Source organism: Strix aluco, chromosome Z (assembly GCF_031877795.1).
Source record: "Strix aluco isolate bStrAlu1 chromosome Z, bStrAlu1.hap1, whole genome shotgun sequence".
Lineage (NCBI taxonomy): Eukaryota > Metazoa > Chordata > Aves > Strigiformes > Strigidae > Strix > Strix aluco.
In genome coordinates this window covers 66,961,152-66,981,085 of record NC_133971.1, presented here as the reverse complement: position 1 = coordinate 66,981,085, position 19,934 = coordinate 66,961,152, and positions in this window count along the sequence as shown.

Sequence of the window (19,934 nt, the reverse complement as noted above, 5' to 3'; positions counted from 1 at the left end):
AGTTGACATTCCAGGCATTTCATGGGATGTGCCAGCAGACAGAGCTACCTGGCTCTCTGAGGCATCCCTGCTGTCTGTACAGGAGTAATTGCATACACCTGAAGAACAGCCTTCAGCTTCAGAGTCCAGAGCAGGCTGCAGTTCCTCCCCCAAGTGTGTCTGGGTTAGCCACAGGGCTGTAGTTTATCTACAGGCAGTGGTTTCCCTCCGCTTCTTTGCCGCAGTTTTGGCTCTTGCAATGAATTGACTCTGATATGAAAATGTGAATTTCTGTACCAAAAGTCCATTGACATCAATATCTAAACCAGAACAAGAATGACAGGGAGGGAATTCAAGAGTAGCCTACAGGTAAGGGAACCACGCAGCTCCATCTCCTGGGCCTGGGCTTAAGATCTCATATATCATACACAGAAACATCCTCTGGAGCAAGGTTTAGAGCTCGGGTTTTCGTCTCCTAGGTTTTATTCCTAGGCTTATCACTTGCATTGCTTTCTGTACTGTAAATAATCTCAATACTGCACCAAGAGGCACTAGGTTGAACTGTTTTTCAGAAGAGGATTCGGCATGGTGGATTTTGGCAGCCCTGACTCCAGATCCACAGCTTCTGGAGTGGGATGACATTTCAGGTTTTGGTGCTCAGTGCTTGCTTTTTGTGGCTCTGTGATGAGAGTGTTTTGTATTGCTGGTCTAAGGCACCAAGATCTTCCAGCACATAGTATCAGCAGCCACAGGACGTAAAATAAATTTACCCATCCTTTTTCAAGGACTGAGTATTTTAAAATTATTGCAGCACTTAAGTTCTGTGCATGTCTTTGCTGAATCTAGCCCACAGCCTCATCTTTGCAAATTTAGGTTTGCAGAGAACTATTTCATTTGTTATGTAAATTGTTAAATAAAACATGAAATGATTCCTATGGTTACAGCCGTTTGGTAAACAAATCTGAATTGAAATGCACTTGGGAAAACTCTTGCTTTCCTGTAGGTGCCAGTTTTCTAGTTTGCATAGGAATAGGTAATTGCAAAGCACACAGATTAGGTGTATTTCCTGTGGTACAGCTCTGCTGGAGTCCAGGGTTGTGCCTCTGTGCCACAGGGGAAAAAATGTGGCCTGCTCAGATAGTTTCAACCAAAAAGTGTGTTTATAAAGTTTGATGTATAATTCTTAATAGTCCACTAAGTTTGCTCCTAGTTACATCACTGAAGCATGAACTAATATCAAGAACATCGTTTTCAATTTGCATCGAAGTGTGAAAGGGAAAATTTGCCCTCAAAACTGCATGTTCCTTGCCTTAAGTATTTCTATTTCTGTGTCCTACTTACATGTCTTAGGCATTTGGAGGAAACTTTTATTTCCCCTGTTACATCATTTTGTGTGTTTTCTAGCAAAATCTGGTCTCAGCGTAGAAATGTAAGGTTTCCTTAATCCAAGTTTTAGGAATGGTGAGACTGATTTCTGCTCAAGTCACTGACAGTTTCACAGCTGGATGGTTGGTTATGATCACTACTACCATCCCCAGGGGCTGCAGAGATATGTAGCACATAGAGCTGGGGTACTCCATCTGCTTTGTGAGAGCAAGAATTGTGACGCTGATGGGCACCCTGCTGTCAGGAGTGTCAGCAGCAAGCACCATTTCCTAACCAGCTCTTGTACTGTGAGGACAATGTGCAAGCTGCTCTGTGGAAGCGGATGCATTTTACCACTGTCAGCTCCTCGTATGGTGTGTTAGCAATATACTGCCATTCTCTTATCGGACCCAGTCTTAGGATTTTTCTGCTACAAACAGCTTTGAAAATGTGTGTGAGCAGGCCTGAAGTAAGTGTACCTAACAGTAAAACCTTATCTATCTTTCACAAGTAAGCTGAATTAAATAAATTGTCAGGCACTATTGGAAAATCCATAGGTCTCTGTGGGGATCTTTGATGGTTGTTTAAATCCTCTCCATTAGGTTGTCTGAGTGTAAGAACACAGATCTCATAGATCTTTGCACAAAGACAAAAATGGACTGCTCTTAAAAAAAAAATAGTGACTTCCTCTGTTTGTGGGTTACCCATTTGTGTGGTCGTGAACTGGTGACCAGGAAACAAGTTTCTGTAAAGAAGCGTTACTTCTGTACGTAGGTTAGTGGCCAGAACATCTGACTGGAAATCAGATGACTATCTATCATCTCCAGACCTGGCCAAATGTGTGACCGTAAGCCTCTCGGCTTCTCTGTTCTCGAGTTTGTCCCTCTGTAAAATAGGAATAATGATAATACTTATTTCCTCTGTGAAGGCTATTTAGATCCACTGAGGAAAACCACTATCCAAAGTTAGCAATAATTGTTTTTTACTGTCTGAGAGCAATGGTATTTCTTTACAGCTTTGAAGAATCAGTATCTTTGTAGCTTTGGGGTATCAGCTTCAAGTAGAAATCCCCTTGTTTCTGACACTGTTTTTCAAAGTGCGTCTACATTTCAGAACAGAAGCCAAGGTGCATTTGAGGTCATTCCTAGTTTCAGTCTGTGTCTGATCCAAGTTACTATTTTTTAAAAATGGTGTTTTGGGGGATTGGTGTTTTGGGGGAAGTAGAGACTGCAGATACTCAAGAAAGGATGAAGTGTCAAATGCAACTCTAGGCTGCAGATTTATGGAGACTACTACCCCCTGTGCCATGCGATTTTGATTTGCTGCTTTCTGGCAGTCTCCTGGTGTTGACCCTTGCTATCCTCAGACTTTTGACCAGGCTGACTGAGGTACCTGCAGCAAGGTGAGACTTGATGAGTTCCTTAGGGCTGCTCCTCTTTGCTGCGGAGGACCGTGTCAACAAGGCCGTTTGATCAGACCCACCTGGGGTCCGTTGATCTCCTTTGGGGCAGGGACCACACTCCTCTCCTAATCCAGTGCTTAGCACAGTGCTTCCTGCATCTATGAGTGGGCTCCTGGGGGAGATGGCAAGGTAATTGGGAAAACCCCAGACAAGAGTAAGAGTCTGTGAGGGCATTGGCTTGCTCCCTGGTGGTAACAGCAAAAACAGGGCTAGTTTCCTTGCAGCTCCCAACAAGGAGACCCTGTGGCAAGTAAGGGGACGCAAGAAATAGTACAAGAAGAAGTGAAATAAGTCAATTTGGAGCTTAAGGGCTCCTCTCCTATGGGACTTCAAGGGTGCAGTTTGGCACGGCCTCAGCTCTGTCTTCATGCTGCCTTGGGCACCTGGCTGTGATGGGGAGGGCCACCAACAGAGACAAGGGGTCTGAAATGGCTTCTCTGTGGAATAACGTTTTAGTCTTTGATGGATGTGTGAAAGGTATAAGAATACGGTGATGATTACCTGCTATTCCATTAGTGAGTGACTAGGGAGGATATTAAATGGAAGATATTAAACTTAAACATTTAAAAGTCTGCAGGATTGGATAACTTCCAGGAATTGGTCAAAGAGCTCTCTGAACCATTAGTGTCAAGACAATGAAAAATAAAAAATGGAGCAGTGAAGAAATTGAAAAGGGTTGGAAAAAAGCCAGTCTTTTAAAAGAGTAAATGGGATGAGTGGGGCACTACATGCTCCTGAACTTGACATCCATCACGGGAAGGAATGGAGCAGCTGATAGAAGATGCAGTCGGCAGACTGAAGGGTCTTAGCCTCCACTACATGCTGATTAAAAACCAATAGTAATCGGCATTATACAAAAATGACTGCAGCCCCCTACCCCCTGGGGTAATTCGGGAGTGCAAAAGCAACCACACATGTGGAGCTGTGAACCTGAGAAGGATCTGCTGTACGCATGGTGCCCTTCAACAGGGTCTTTCTCTGAAAGGAAACCTGAAATCATCACAAGTCAAATGCGAGGCTGACTTCACCACTTGGTGTAATGCTAAGCTGTGGTGGGAACAGGCCAGTTAAATATGCTGAGCTAGGCTGTTTATCCATCACTGAAATGTGTATTTCAAAGCAACCAACTGACAGATCTTTAAACAAAGAATATAGGCCACTGGGGAGGCTGAACATTGCAGAGCACTGCAGTTCCTAAAAGAACAGGGGAACACTGTGAATAAGTCTAACTGCACATAGGCTCCCTGCACCATGCTCTGCTTAGGATATCAGATATGTTCCTTGGAAATGTAAGGCATTACATTTGTATATACAAGCCTGCCTGGTCTCATGCATTAAGCAGAAAACTAGTGCAATTGGGTCCTGCCTCCCACTGCTCTGTACCTAAGCATGTATCTCACGCATTTTTAGAACTACTTAGCTGCTAGTATGTGTTAAATATTACCCTCTAGACTGTGTGAATCAGCCAAAACGGTTTTAAATTGGGTTAGGAGAGTAATTTGTTTATTCCCATGACGCTGTTCCTGCTGTAGATTCAAGAGCAACAGCAAATTAAAAATCAAAGCTGAAAAACCCTGCCCGCTATGCCTCAGACAAAGTACAGCCGAGGCTGCTAGTGGCTTATTTTTTATTTGCTTTTTGCTATATTATAAAAAGATGAAAACTCTTTTGAAAGGATAGCATTGAGTTTAGGTTCCAAGCAGTTTGACTATATATGTATTCCTCAGAAGCTATCTTTCTCTCTTTGTCATGTGCATGTTTTCCTTGTCTTGAGCTGGCCCAAGCAACTACAAAATGGTTAAGTCAGACTCTTGCAAATTATTTTCAGGTTTTGAGTATATCCTTGGGCTGTCTGCAATTCTAGTTTAATAAAATTATCTGAATTCATTACAAGAAGATGAGTCAAAATGTTCTGTAAAGGCGGTTACATCTGAGAGACTATGAGCACTGCTCCTTGTTAAGTGACACAAGGGACCAGACTTCCATCCTCAGGTTGCCTAAAATAAACTCAACATCTCATACGTTCCCTTCTAATAGCCCCAAATCCTCCCAACTGGCAAAGCCAGTCTGTGTGTGTGCAGCGTCCATTTTGTTTTGCCCAGCTGCAGACGTTAAGTTAGATGGGCGACAGGCAACTGAGGAATTGGCTCTGCCCTTTGTTTGTCAGCAGGGGACTCTGCAGCACAGGCTTGCGGGGCCTGTGTGACACAGGGACTCAAGAGTAGTGCACAGCCAGCCCTGGTCTTCTCCCTCAGCATCTCCCTGATGGCCAGCACTGCCTAGGATGGCAGGAGGAATGGAAGCAAAGCGACTCCCTCTTGCAGCTTGGCAATGCAAGGGGCTTTTCCAGGTCACAAGCACCGTCAAAAATCCCCCAAATTATTGCGAAGTTTTATTGCTTTTGCACTAGAAATGCAGTGCAAAATTACAGCTTTTGGTGTGGCAGCAAACTTGATCTGAAGAATTAATGGTGGTTGCTTATGACCTTCTGCAGGTTTCTTCACGAAATAATTGTGTGAAATTTCGAGGTATATTAGTGCATTAATGGCATTGTTTTCTGGTCATATGCCATGTGCCAGAGATCTTCCATAGGACTTCCATGCAGCTAGCAAGGCTGTGTGTGGACTCTGGGATATACTGTATGTTGAATAAACGACAGCAGACAGGCCATGTTCTGTCACACAGACAGGGCTATGCTGTCAAAGGGTGGCCTCAAGTCTGCAAAAAGAGAGCCTAATTAATTTTGGTTCTGTTTTGCTGCCTGAGAGCCCTGAATGAGAAAGCAGAACACACGTCTTCACATTATTCACATCAAATGCTTTTTTTCCCCTTCAGTTTTCAGGTTTTCTTTTTTTTTTTTTTTTTTTTTGATCAAGCTACAAACTTCATTCTCAATTTCCTGAATGCTGATGTAAGGTCTGTGTCTTGCAAGTGGAGCATTTACAGTGTCAGCCAGCTGTGCAGGCAGGAGTAGGGATGTTCAGGCAATGAGTTTACCAAGGAAATCAGGGAGAAGGGTATTGCAATGTTTCTCTAGGGAGCAGAGTGACTATAGTAAGAGCACAGTGACCCCTGGAAGAGGCCGGTGCCACTGTGTGTGCCGGGGGGAACTGGTGTGAGCAGAGGTGAAAGGAAGAGAGGGAGACCCAAGGGAGTGTGTATGTTGCAGGGGGGAGGGTGCACAAGTTCTACAGTGTGAACTTATTTTTTCTGCTTTCAACTGTTGCAGGTGTTTTTTTCCTGGGTTTTGATGCTGGGTAAAAGAGCAATGTGTAAAATCTTCAGCTTTATTAATTATTACTATTACTATAATCATCATCATCTAACTGTTGTGTAACATTGCAAGTGTTTATTCAGCTTTTACTCTAGTACAATTTTAACCAGACTTGTGGGTTTTCAAATGAATGAAATCATAGGATCCTTCAGACATTTTACAAGCACAACTGCAATGATAACATCTAATTGCAGGGATCTGAGACTGTCTGACTGCAGATGGGATGCTATTAACCTTTTTCTGTCTGTTATGGATGTGTCAGAAAATTGTCAGGACAGCGCTAAACACAATTGAAACCTTTGTGATGGAACAAACATTTAGGTTCTGAGTCTGCAAGAATTTAATCCACACTTAGGCTGATGCATTTACCAACAGTCCTGTTGCAACAGTACTTTCAAGTTACTTTCATGTATAACCTAACCCATGAACAGAAAGGACTGAAGAAGCAGTATCCTAAAAAGTACTGATAACCTTAACGCACTTCATTACAATACATGCTGGGCTTCAGGTACTGGAATACCAACTACACTCAATTCTAGGTCATGACGGTAGGGTACTGTATAAACCAGGCTGATGCTGTCTGATGCCTGACTTGCTGCCACAGCAGTTGTTCTTTCGTTCCAAGTCATGGCCACTTTCATGCTTCCAAAGTCCTGGCTCCTTTCAACTTTCAAAAGCAGTACTTCCTATAGGTGGTTGCCAGAGGTACCCTCAGCACAGGCTTTGCTCTCTGAAAGTCAGGGGCGTTATAGGCGAAAAGGGGAATCTATTTCCTCCTTGGTTCTGCGAAGCATTGGACTAGGCTGTTTTGCAAAATCTATTCTGTTTTGACCGCTTTGCATGCAGATGCCGAATTAATAAAAGAGAAAGGTACATCATTCATATTTAATTTCAGAAGGCGATGACGATGGATGCTTTTTAGGCGTGCTCAGCGTGGCGGTGACCGGTAACCACACGTTCAGGCCTGTTCCACCGCGAGGCATGCGTGGCCGGCCCCGCCGCCGCTGTCAGAGAAAACCCGACGGCGGGGGAAGGATTCCCACGGCTTCCGACGGTCGCTGGAGCAGCTGCGCCGGGGGATGCGCAGGAGCGCAGTCCGCGGGTGACCCCTTGCGAGCGGCGCCGCAGCTCCCGCCTCCGCAGCTCCCGGGTCCGCACCGCCGCCCCGGGCAATGGCCCCTCCCGCCGCCAGCGGGACGGGCGGCTCCGCCGCGGCGCTGGGGCCGGCGGGGGGGCAGAGGGGGAGCCCGCCCCGCCGCCGGAGCCCGTGGGGAGCGGGAGCGCTGCCGCGGGCCCGGCCGCGCCGGCGCTGGCAGCTGCCGCTGTTGACACGGACTGACATATGCTCCGTTTTACCAAATCTTTCAGTATTTTTTTCCCCCGTGTATTTTTATACTATTGGCCGGCAAAACTTTGCTCACTTGTAAATCCTATAGAATAGAGAAGCTATTTATCTCGTTGAGCTGAAGCTATTTCTCTCGTTTAAAGTCGGAGATGGTGGCATGCAGCTCAACAGCACATAGCTGTTTGGCACTGATGTTCAGCATTTCCCACTGCTGGAGAAAGCTTGACATATTCAGCTATTTTTACCAGACAAGCACATCCATTTTGCTAAAATGTATGAGGAAAGGCTGGGCAAGCTGTGACTCTTCTGCCCGGAAAAGAGAAGGCTCAGGGGGGTAATCTCATCCATGTCTATGAGTACCTGAGGACAGGATGCAAAGGAGACAGAGCCAGGCTCCTTGCAATGGTGCCCAGTGACAGGACCAGAGGCAGCGGCGGGCACAGAATGAAACACAGGAGGTTCTTGCTGAACGTCAGGAAACAGTTTTTGCTGTGGGAGTGACAGGGCACTGGCACAGGTTGCCCAGAGAGCTGCTGGAATCTCCACTCCTTGGGAAATATTCAAAAGCTATTTAGACATGTAATCCGCTCAAGCAGGAGGTTGGACCAGATGACCTCCAGAGGTCCCTTGCAACCTCCGCCACTCTGTGATTCTCAAAAAAAATCCAAGGAACAGTCACTGATGCTGGTGGTATTCGATGATCCCAACTAGATTTAACTTGTGAGGTTACAGAGGTTGCCTTGAGGTTTCGGTGGTTTTCTGTTGACAACAGGGTTGCAGAAGAGCAACTAAAAAGCCCGTTTTCTTCTTATTGTTCATAATATCTGGAAAAGAAAGAAGATATAACTTGCCTTGATTTTCAAGGCCTAGTGCAAGAAACAAAACCAAACCCTCAACTCTACTTGAAAAGTGAATAACTTTTGGTATGGGGTTATAGTGAGAATAAGTAGACACAGTGTGAGGGTATATTTAGGTTTTTTTAGATTTTGTAAAGATTTTTTCAAAGGAAAAATTAATTTCATGTAATGAATGCTTCTTTTTACATAGAAACTGAACAACTGAGTTTACCAAATGAAGGCTGAGATTTATCCTGAACTTGGCAGCCACCGCTACAATACAACCTTGTTACTGAAAAAAAAACCAAGCAAAAAAATTTAATTGACTCTCTTGGTTTAAAGTTCTACGTTATTATCATTTACACTATGATCGCACCTGAAGGCATCAGTTAACAGCAGTGCATCACAATACCAGGGAAACTGTGGTTATATTGTAAGAGACTGTCTCTATCCAAGGGTATGACAAATTAACTGGGCAAGGTCAAGAACAAGTTTTAGACAGGCAACATTACTGCAAGCTCCTTCTACCTCAAGTGATAAAAACAAAAAATAAATTGTGAGTCAAGCCCACAAAAAAGTAATGAAGTTTTGATATAGTATTCTTCATATTTGCTAAATTTCATGGTTAATAATTATGCTGGTAGCTATAGCTACTGCACACCTGGGGATAATCATAAGGTTGGTCAGGTGAGACATTGAAATTTATGAAGAATAGACTTTGTTCTCCATGCTCTAGAAAATAACTAGAAAGTCCTGGACTATAAAGACAATGTATAGAATTGTGTTGAGAATGAGTTATTTGACAACTTGACAAAGTGATTAATTGATCAGTTAACCTGGCAATGAAACCAACTTCTGGGTGTCTTTAAAGTGAACTGCCTTCATTATAATACTAAAAAGCACGCCCACAGGTCAAAAAGACCCCTGCCCAGGTTAAGACCCTTCTTTTGAGCATGCATAGTATTAGAAGCATTATGTAAGCTGTATTATAATTGTATGTTAATCACTAACCAATCAGTATCTAATAGTCATGTTAAGGAAAAGTACAAACTTCTGATTTTTGTAGGAACATGAAAACCTACTGTTGGTGTGCTTGGTTTGTGGAAAAATCCACCTAGCATGCAGGCCTGAATAAATTATAATATCTCTCCTGCGCATGTTAAGATTGGTTCATTGCACACCTGGCACAAATATGCTTTTCGAGTGACAGTTTGGTTTAAAGATAATTTTTAAAAAATTAACAGATTTTTTTTTTTTTTTTTAATTTTAATACCGGTCTTTATGGTTCATTCACTTCTAGCTTTTCTCTCAAGGTGTCAGAGACAGAAAGCTTTAATTAAAAAACCAGAAAGCTTCCCTTCACTAGCACAAATCCAAGAACTGAAGAGATTTAAAATGACTCAGCCAGTCTGCTAACACTATTTGCACATGTGTAATTATCTTTTTCAGGGGAGATGTTTTACAGTTGCTTTGGTATTCTGAATGATGACTGCTCATTACACAGCACTGTGCAGTGGAAGATCTCTGTTACAAATTCAGTCTTGTCATATAACTGTTGGTACCAATGTCTCCAGACTTCCTTAACCAGCCTTGAGTGGGCCACATATCCAAATGTGTGTAACCTAAACACTGAATAGAAACAGAGTTAAGTTGAATAACTGATAAGTGATATTCACATTTTCCTCCCATTGTATCCACAAAAACTGGAGCCAAGGGGAATTATATTTCTAAAAATCTTATGTGATTCTTAGATTTTGAAATATTCAGCCAGGATCCTGAATGGAGGATTTCCCCAAAAGTGTTGCATGTAGGACTTCGTGGGGCAGTAAGGATTTGAAGAAATGCCCAGTTTAACCACTAGATATCCATTTCACACAGGTTGTTTGCGGAGTATAGGATGGACTGAATATTAGTATCAAAATCTTAAACTCTTGCATAGGGTAACACATATCTAAACTATTTTGCTTTAAGTGGCTAGTACGAGAAGGCCACCCTAAATGATAACATCTGTTTTTTGGTTTCTGGCATGTCTTGTAGTAGCAGGTAGATCTCTGTTGCTTCTTTTTTAACACTTGTCTATTCAGCAGATTACTGAAGAAAACTAAATGAGAGACTAGATCAGTGTGTATCTGCTGGTGATTTTATTCATTTCTCAGCCCTAAATAAGAGGATGAAGTCACTGTGCAAGATAACTCATGAAAGCCCACTTTAGCATCCTTATCTTTTTCTCAAGAAATTTTGGAGGCACAAGTCAAAGGACCTTGCTAGTGGCCTCTCTTATCGATATTAGACAAACTACAGAGGCAGAACTGCATACTGGGAAATGAGATACTCTGACCTAAAATTAGTTATCAAACACGGAGTCATAAGGAGAGGAGTCACTGTTCAATAAACGTGTCTGGGACTTTGGAGAACCATCTCAGTCAAAGATCTTGTGCACGGCTTTGGGTACACAACTACAGAAAGACTCGTAAGGATAGGGAGTGGGTGGGTGCAAGTTGAAGGACAAAGTTCCTACTCCTGCAGCCCCTCCACGTGTGTGCCTCAGCTTTCACTAGAGACATTCCCAAAACTCAATTATTGCCTACATGAATGTCTAGAGCAATTTCAGGCATTCAGTGTTGTTTCTCCACAGCTCAACCAAATCTGTCTCCTATAACTCCTGAGAGCCCAGGGTGCACAGTCCATATCTTTAAAACTGGACCCAGCCCCAAGTGTAGCTGTTCTGCCTAGGCAAAGCCAGGGCCGGTGGTGGAGCTGTTGCTGCTTCTCCTATTTATTCAGCTGGGCAGAAAAGGCTTTGCTTAATGGTTTCATACATCCCAGTTTCCATTCCAAAGGCTGCCAGCAGCTCTTCCACACTAGACTGGCATGGGCAATACCTGATACCTTCTCCTTTCAGCCAGTACAAGTAGGCAGTAGGCAGCCCCACTGCCCACCAAACACCAGTATATGCCTGGGACTGCTTAAGAAAGGTAGCTGGAACTGGGGAAAAACACTGGTCCCCATATGGAGGACCACTGCATCTTTCACTTAAGGCTTGTTTTATCACAAACAGCATATGTGGTCCTCAGAGCAGGTGTCAGGGGCCAGGCATAAATCATAGCTGATGTAGCTTGTGCTGTTGGTGTGGATACTGAATGTTTAATTGTCAATAAGAGCATCTACCAGTGCTACTGTGCTGCCCCTCTGTCATATCCAGGGTCATACACAAACTGACTGGAATCAGAGAGGTTTCAGGCATCCACACATTTTCTGAAAACACTGTCATACCCATGCCCCAGATAGTAACTTATCACAACACATGCTTCAAGAGAAGGCTACTTGCCACGCCCCTTTTTATGTGCACCCATCTGTGTCTCTGCCATCCCTGATGAACATCTAATGTGTAGAGGGAAAACTGTGATTTATGTGTTTGGTCCAAAATCCCATACCCAGCGTATACTGAAGTATAGGGCTACATGGGAAAATGACAGGGAATTACAGACAAGAACATGAGAAGGCTAAAAAGTAAAAAGCAACAAAGAAACAACAATAACTTAGCCAGTTGGCATATGCATATTTTAATGAAATTAGTGAAAACTACCTTAGTGAATGCCAAGACAGACTGAAATTCTTCGCTAGTAAATCATGAGAGCCAGGAATAATAGTCCTACTGCAGTAATTTCATAATCAATAGCTTCCAAGTGGCCTTCTCTTATACAGTGCTAAACCGCATCTAAATGTTACATTATATTTCTGCACGTTATCAGCTGTCATCACTTGCTTTTTGTAACCTTATGCATCAAATAGTGCAATTGGATTTCAGTTTATGGGGGTCATTCATGGCTCACTTCTCACTATGATGTTTGAAGCATTGGATTAAAAAGACTTCAAAGAGGAAATCTGAACTTCTAGATACCATTATGTAGTAGCTTAATTAATGTGCTTCTTTATATCTAAAGAAAATGTCTCTCTTTGTCTTGGATGAGTGAAAAGGAAAGAGAAAATGTGTCCATTTTCTAGCTTTAAGCTAATTCTGGTTTTACTATTACAAAGATGGGATGATACAAATGTTCTGATTTGATAAAGATTGGTAAAGATTTTTGCTCTTCTTACCTTTCAGTTTGTTTTAAAGAAAAGTGTTGAGATAAAGTAACCCTGTCCCCATCAGATCTCATGTCTAACCTCTTTAGATATAAGCCAGTCTCAGATTTTTTTTTTTTTTAAAGGCAGGAAAACGCACATGCTGAAACTCAGAGTTACACATTTAAGGTCTGGGTTGACCATCTGAGATTTCATTCTGAGGTTGTTTTTTCCATTACACCTGTTTCAGAAGACACAAAGGACGAATGAAGGATCAGATGATTTCACTTGGCCAGGCACATCTCTGCAATAAAAGTTCCATTATACAGTCTTATGCTGAGATACCAGAGGCACTTGACATAGGACAACACATCTGCCTTCTTTGTGAATTACATTTCTTCATGCTGTAGAATTACCCAGTGAAATGAATAATTCTGACAGCATCTGGGCTAAGGAAAGACTGTGTTCTTCTTTCATTGTAACACACAGACAGCTGTTCAGTGATCTTCTTAAGCATTTGATTTTTAGCTTTCATTGGCATCTCTAAGAAAGTTCAGTACGCAACAAAATAAAAATAAATTCTTTAACGTTATGCTGGTCAAGTTATGTTCAGCCATTCAGAAATTCCCTTTGTCATTGTATGGGGTCATTGACACTGGGAAAGCCAACGTTATCATTCAATCCAGTCTTCAATGTCATCTGGTTGGACTGGAGAGCTAGCAAAACAAGACTGTTTTTCAGTATTTTTATTCTGCTGGAGGAGAGGGGCCCCTGTGCAGCACATTAACAGATATGGAGGAAAAAATATATGAAGAAACTATGGTAAGTGGGGATGAAAAACAGCTACATCACAAGAAACTCCCCGTTTTATTTGTCACTGAGCCTCACTTGAGGCTACTATTGATAGCAGATGGAGGGCTTCAGTGTTGAGTGGATGGAGAACCAGAACCTGGGATTTTTGATGCTTGGATTTGCTCCTGTTCTTCTGGCTTGAATTATCAGCAAATATAATTTTTTGTGTCATTTATATAATTTTCTAACCTTGAGTGTCTGTCTGAAGTCATAATTCTCAGTAAGGTTTCCAGGCTTTCCTGGACAAAGGTGTACGCTCAAGGATAGTAAACCTGACATTGCAGACTTCCTGGCACACAGAATTCAATTGAACATGCATTCACAATCTGTCCAATTTGGCCTGAAAACATAGGATTTACTGAGCTGGGTGTTATGCAGCCGTGGTGCATATGGGCTGTGAATGTGTCTAGGATTTCCAGTCGTACAGCAGCGAGTCAGAGCTGCTGTGAATGCACAATGAGGTTTCAGTTGCTGGGCCTACAGACACATAGAAATCCCAGGAGAGGTTCCTGAAAAATTTGCCCTGATAAAATTCTGTTCTGAAGGAAAGGAAGCATTGCCAAGAAAACCTGGCTTTCAGCAGTTCTTAATTAAAATCAAAATCAACCAAAACCCCAAAATCATCATGCTTCCCAGTGCTTCTGAGGGATTCCTGAGCTGGGGTGTAGCAGGAGGTTCACTGACATGTTATCAGCTACCCCCCATAAGCTGCTTTGGACGGCTCTTCTCAGCTCCCAGTATGATGTGAATTATGCAGATTTTGGCATGGGCCTGGGGAAGTGGGGGGATGCTGGCTGTCCCAGACACATATTCTTTCCACACTTGCAGCTCACCACAATCTAAATACAGAATGGGCAATGCAGGTTTATTGATTCTTTGCCTTTTTTTTTTTTTTTTGTGTGTGTGTGATGCACACTAGAGGTGGGTCTCTCAGGAGCATAACTTGATGTAGTACTGTCATGTTGAAAATAAGCATGAAAAGATAAACTTTTCTTGTCGTAACTCTATTGGTCATTCTTGTTGGACAGAGATAGGAAGAAGATGTATGTCTTGTTTAAAATATGAAACACAAATATGCAATGCTATGTTGAAGACATTATATGTGGCTATCTTTAATCGAGGCATCACATGACTAGATAAATCCAGTACAGGAATCTAAGCAACTGTGTAAATAAATAATTTGTGAAGAGGAAAAAGTGCTTGAACTTGCTGAATATTTCCATTTAAGTGTGTCAGTGAAAGCAAACCTGCTGAGGAGAATAGCACTGTGTTTTCAGGTGAGAAGGTGATACAGGAGCCTTTTCAAACAATCAGTTTCAAGGATGGTCAGTTGTGTCCTGATCCCAAACACTCAGTTGCATTGGCTGACTGATGCTTTTAGCTGATGCCAGATTACAAGGTGTCGTGGACAGCAATTTCCGTTTACATTACAAGGTAGGGTCTACCATCTATTGAATCAAAACAAGGCAGAACATGCAGTTTCTCCACTAGGAGTTGCTTGGTGCAGTATTTCTCCCCTTCCTTTGGCCTCTGCTTACTTGGCTCTTCATCTATGAGGGCTCTTACGTGCTCCAAAGAGGTAATTTTCAAAATTACCTCTTTCAACCTCCCACGTATATAAAAGGAAAGAGTTGACTAAAAATAGCCATCTCTGTAAAACCTTTAAAGGTCTGAGGGACCTGGACAGGCTCAAGAAGTGGGCCCATGTGAACCTCGTGAGGTTCAACATGGCCAGGTGCAAGGTCCTGCACCTGGGTCTGGTAACCCCCTGTATCAATACAGGCTGGGGGATGAAGGGCTTGAGAGCTGCCCTGGAGAGAAGGACCTGGGGGTACTGGTGGATGAAAAGCTGAACATGAGCCAGCAATGTGCACTCGCAGCCCAGCAAAGCCAACTGTATCCTGGGCTGCATCGAGAGAAGTGTGGCCAGCAGGTCGAGGGAGGTGATTCTTCCCCTCTACTCCTCTCTTGTGAGGCCTCACCTGGAGTACTGTGTCCAGCTCTGGAGTCCCCAGTACAGGAAAGACATGGACCTCTTGGAGCAGGTCCAGAGGAGGCCACAAAAATGATCAGAGGTATGGAACACCTCTCCTGTGAGGAAAGGCTCAGGGAATTGGGGTTGTTCAGCCTAGAATAGAGAAGGCTCTGGGGAGACCTTATTGTGGCCTTTCAATACTTAAAGGGAGCTTATAAGAAAGACAAAGACAATAGTAGGCCTGTAGCGACAGAACAAAGGGTAATGGTTTTAAACTAAAAGAGGATAGATATAGACTGACATAAAGAAGAATTCTTTCATGATGGGCTGGTGAAACTCTGGAACAAATTGCCCACAGAGGTGGTAAGTGCCCCGTGTTTGGAAACATTCAAGGTCAGGTTGGATGGGGCTCTGAGCAACCTGATATACTGGAAGATGTCCCTGCTCATTGCAGGGAGGTTGGACTAGTTCCCTAGACTAAAGATGCCCTCCAACCCAAACTATTCTATGATTCTGAATTAATCCTTTCTTTTCTTAGAACAGGAGAGAAACATTCACCTGTTATTAGAAAGATGCTTTTCTATTATTAGATCAACATATCTGGTTTCTTGCTTTAAAGAATAGCACCTGCAGGAGGAAAAATGAACTAGTGGTGTGAATTCAGCAACAATTACAAAGAAACTTTTTTGGCTACTTGATGCAGTGTGCTGTTGCCTGTACAAAACCTTAAACAACCAAAATTAATGCAAGATGTGATTTTGTCCTTTTTAGCATAAAACCTGAAAAGATGACAGAAATGAGGGCTTTGTGCTCATCTGCACAACATTCTCTAATAGTCAGGTCTATGCAGCCAATTAAGTGTTGTTCATCCTATAGCATTTCAGTTATATTTGTGGGAATACTCATTTTTTTTTAACAAAACAGTAGAACACTTCATTCAGAAGACTACTGCTCTATTTCTGCAGCACTGTTTTTGACTGAGACTTGTAATATGCAGGTTTAATTTTTTAGAAACAGAAGATGCTGCAAAAAGTCTTACTTCACTGCTTTTTCAGTAAGTTAAATGTCCTTGCTGCCTCTAGGTCGTGGATGTTTGGTCTTGGCAGGTGGCATCTCTGTGGTGAAAGTGCTACAGAATGAAGCGTATAAACAGAGGGAGCTGCCTGATTTACTAGGCACGGAGATCGGCAGCATCTGTGTCAGGTTCAATGGAAAGAAATAATACAAAGATTAGGTAGGTGTCATGGTTTGAGCTCAGAGGGCAACTAAGCACAGTGCAGCCATTCACTCCTCCCTTCCCCCCCAGCACTGAGAAGGAGGGAAGCAAAAGACCCAGGAACTTGAGATAAGGATAGGGAGGGATGACATCATCCTTTAAGACACAGGCAAAAACCAGACTTATTAAGGGAAGAAAATAAGAACATAAAATTTTATACAGTCACTAACAACAACAGCAACATGTAACAGCCAGAGTAGGACTGTGAGAAGCATTACCACGTCTTGAAAACACCTTTCCCTACTGCTCCCTTCTTCCTGCGCTCAGCTTTGCTCCCAATATCTCTACCTCCTTCTCCCCCTGCAGTGCAGGGGGCAGGGAATGGGGGGTGCAATCAGTCCTGCCACTTCTTCCACCTGGGGAGGGGGGGATACTTCTGGCATTCGTCACCTGCTCCAGTGCAGCTCCTCTCTCACAGGAGACAGTCCTGCACAAACCAACTCTGACATGAGTCACTTCCATGGGCTTGTGAGTCACCCCCACCCGTTGCAATCCTCCCAGCACTGAACTACAACAGCAGGGCCTTCTTCTCATGGGGTCCTGGCCTTCTTCGGGCTCAGTCACCTGTTTTGCCATGGGACCCCACACAGGTTGCAAATCAGTATCCACTCCACAGTGAACCTCCATGGGTGGCAGCGGGAGGATGGCCCTGCCATCTCATCACGGGACACAGGGTTCTCTGACACACCTCTCCCATCTTCTCCTCCTTCCATCCACTGACCTTGGTGTTCACACAGATGTTCTGCTTGCAACTCCTCCTCACAACTCCCACCACTCCTCCCAGATTCCCCTTCTTAAATACGTTATCGCAGAGCTGCAGTCACCATTGCTAATTGGCCTGGCCTTGGTGCAAAGGTGGGTCCGACTTGGAGCCAGAGGAGCTGTAGCGCCCTCCCCTGCTACCAAAAACCCCTGCCACTCACTCAAACCCAGGACAATAGCTGACCTGTTGGTCTGATGGAAACACAAAACTAGCTTGATCTTAGCCTGAGGATTTGTAGAGGAAACTGGGAGTAGAGCCCTGCTTCCTAAAACTTCTAGCTTTTGTAGAAACATTTTTAGTTTGGTTTTTATTTTGTGAGAAGTCATATATGGAGAAAGAAGCTTGCTGGGTGAGGACAATAGGGCTGCAGACTAGGTGGAGGACTGGATGGGGGACTGGAATGGGGAGAGGAGAAGCTCTGATGGCTTTGGAAAGACTTGAGGTTGAGTGTACTCCATCAAAACTGAAAGGACTGGTATATCTTGGTAAAAATGGTCTTTTTGATGGTAAGTCCAGGTATGCAGCACAAGCCAGGAAAGCACTAGACAAGTTGGGGCAGTGTAAGAGCCCCATGGCTGGGCTGGCTGTTACCGCTGCTTGCATGTCTCTCCTGGTGTGAAAGGTTTCAGTCTCCTCTCACTTAGGCCAAAAGGTGATGCCTGTGTCTGCTGCTCTTCAGTTGGAAGTCCACTATCATTTTCCTCACAAAATGATAAAATCATGTTTATTAACGGCTATACAGGGGTGTAATCTATCTGCAGTTTCTACCTGTTACATTCTCATAGGTTACTTGCCTTCGTTGTGATTGAATATACTATTATTTCCCTGTTACTCCACATCTGACTTTTTATAAGATTAGGGGGCTGTTTTAGGGGTTTTCTTCATGTAGGAAACACCAACATCTCCCTTTCCCCCCTAAATTTTCAGTAAAAACGTTAAGGATATGAGAACAGGAACCGAATACAGGTACCGTTTGCCAGTGGGCTGTTAATATAGCAGTAATATTTTGATGTCCACCAGAGGTCACAGCTTTACCGTGAACACAGCATCAGTTTGGCTGAGGTGAGTTTGGTCATGCGCTAAAGGTGCCAGTCAAAAAAAGCGTTTGCAGGCCAGCCTTTACGTGCTATGTAAAGCACGGGTAAGCGGCACTGGCCTTATATCACTGCTGTCAAATATAACGGCAAAATGCATTTATTCATGTCTGAGCACTGTTGCCATGTGATAGTCGTCAGTGTGCCCCCCTCTCCCCCTAAAACCACAGGACGGCTTAAAGCACTCAACAGCTGCTCCACCAGTGGTCTGGTGCCTACCAGTTTTCCATCAAATGCATAGATTATACTGATCTGCATTTACAGAAGTGAAATTTGATGTTCAGTATTTGGAACACAAGCATAATGAGGACACTTAAGTATGCCTAAGCGTGCTCAAGTGTTCTGTGACAATGGAGGGTGTAACTTCCACTTTCAGGTGGGACATTCAGCACCCTTACTCTAGTATTCATGACCAGGAATGCTGAAAAACAAAAACGATGTCTCATTTCTTTATTTTTTTTTCTTTTCTTTCATGGATATATTAAAAACACAGGATGAAAAGACTAAGAAAGCAAGCAGTGGAGCCTGACCTCCACTAAAGTTCAGTTTGTTTACTAGACATCAAAGGTACCATGTCTGCAAAGCTGACGCCTTCAAAATGGGGACAGGACCTAGGGCAGGGACAGCTCTCCTTCCTGCACCTCTTTTCTGCATTGGAGGCCTGGTGTTGATACTGTGGTTTGAAATAAGCTGGATCAGGGGTCTGGTAATGCTTTGCAGCCTTCAGCACCACCTGTGCTAGGAGACCCAGGAATAATGGGTCAAACTGAAGACTGTGATGACAAGAAGCCCTAACTCCAGGGTGCTGTGTCATTGAGCCAAAACTGGAAGCTTGCATTTGAAAGGATTAACGTGTTAATATGGTTTCATGTATCAGTTCATTATTTAGGTACTTACATATATTATACTACTACGTATGCACTGTTGTCCACTATGAGTTACTTTGGCCTACTAATTTTGATCCATTTTAAGTCACTTTAATATCCACTGTAATGGGAAACTCATCAAAGTCATAGTTAATATCAGCATCTTTCAAAGCTCTGAGTCAGTGCTGGATTTTCCACCTATTTCATCATGCAGTGAAACTGTAGTACATCAGAAACAGGTCCTTCAATACTTATAAGAGATGTACCATTTAGTGTGTCTAACCCAATTTCCTGAGAAAACCTAAAGCTTCCGTTTACCACTCCAGCTATTCTTCTGCATTCCTCCCCATATATATATTTAGAGAAAAAAAAAAAAAAGAAGCAGACATATGATGGATTTTTACCTCTTGAGAATGAATGGTACATGCTACATACACTCAGCTCATTCCAACAAGTGAAGACAATTGTCATTTCATGAATATGGACCAGGAGATAATTTTCTGAAAACTTACCACATATTTTTTAAAGAAAACAAACCAAGAATTTATACCCTGCTCAAGCAAATTCAGTGTGCCAGGTCACTGGTGGTTTACAAGTCAAGAATGCCTTTGCATGTTAGTAGGGTGAAAAAGATTGTTAGGCTTGAGAATTGGTGATTACAACAAAGAGTTGTCTCCCCAGTCCTGAGATCTCTGTAGAAATAGCCAGAGATAGGTTCTCAGAGATGTTGGATGTATCTGGCAGACCCTGCTGTTGTCATCAGTTTAAAATGGAAGCTCACT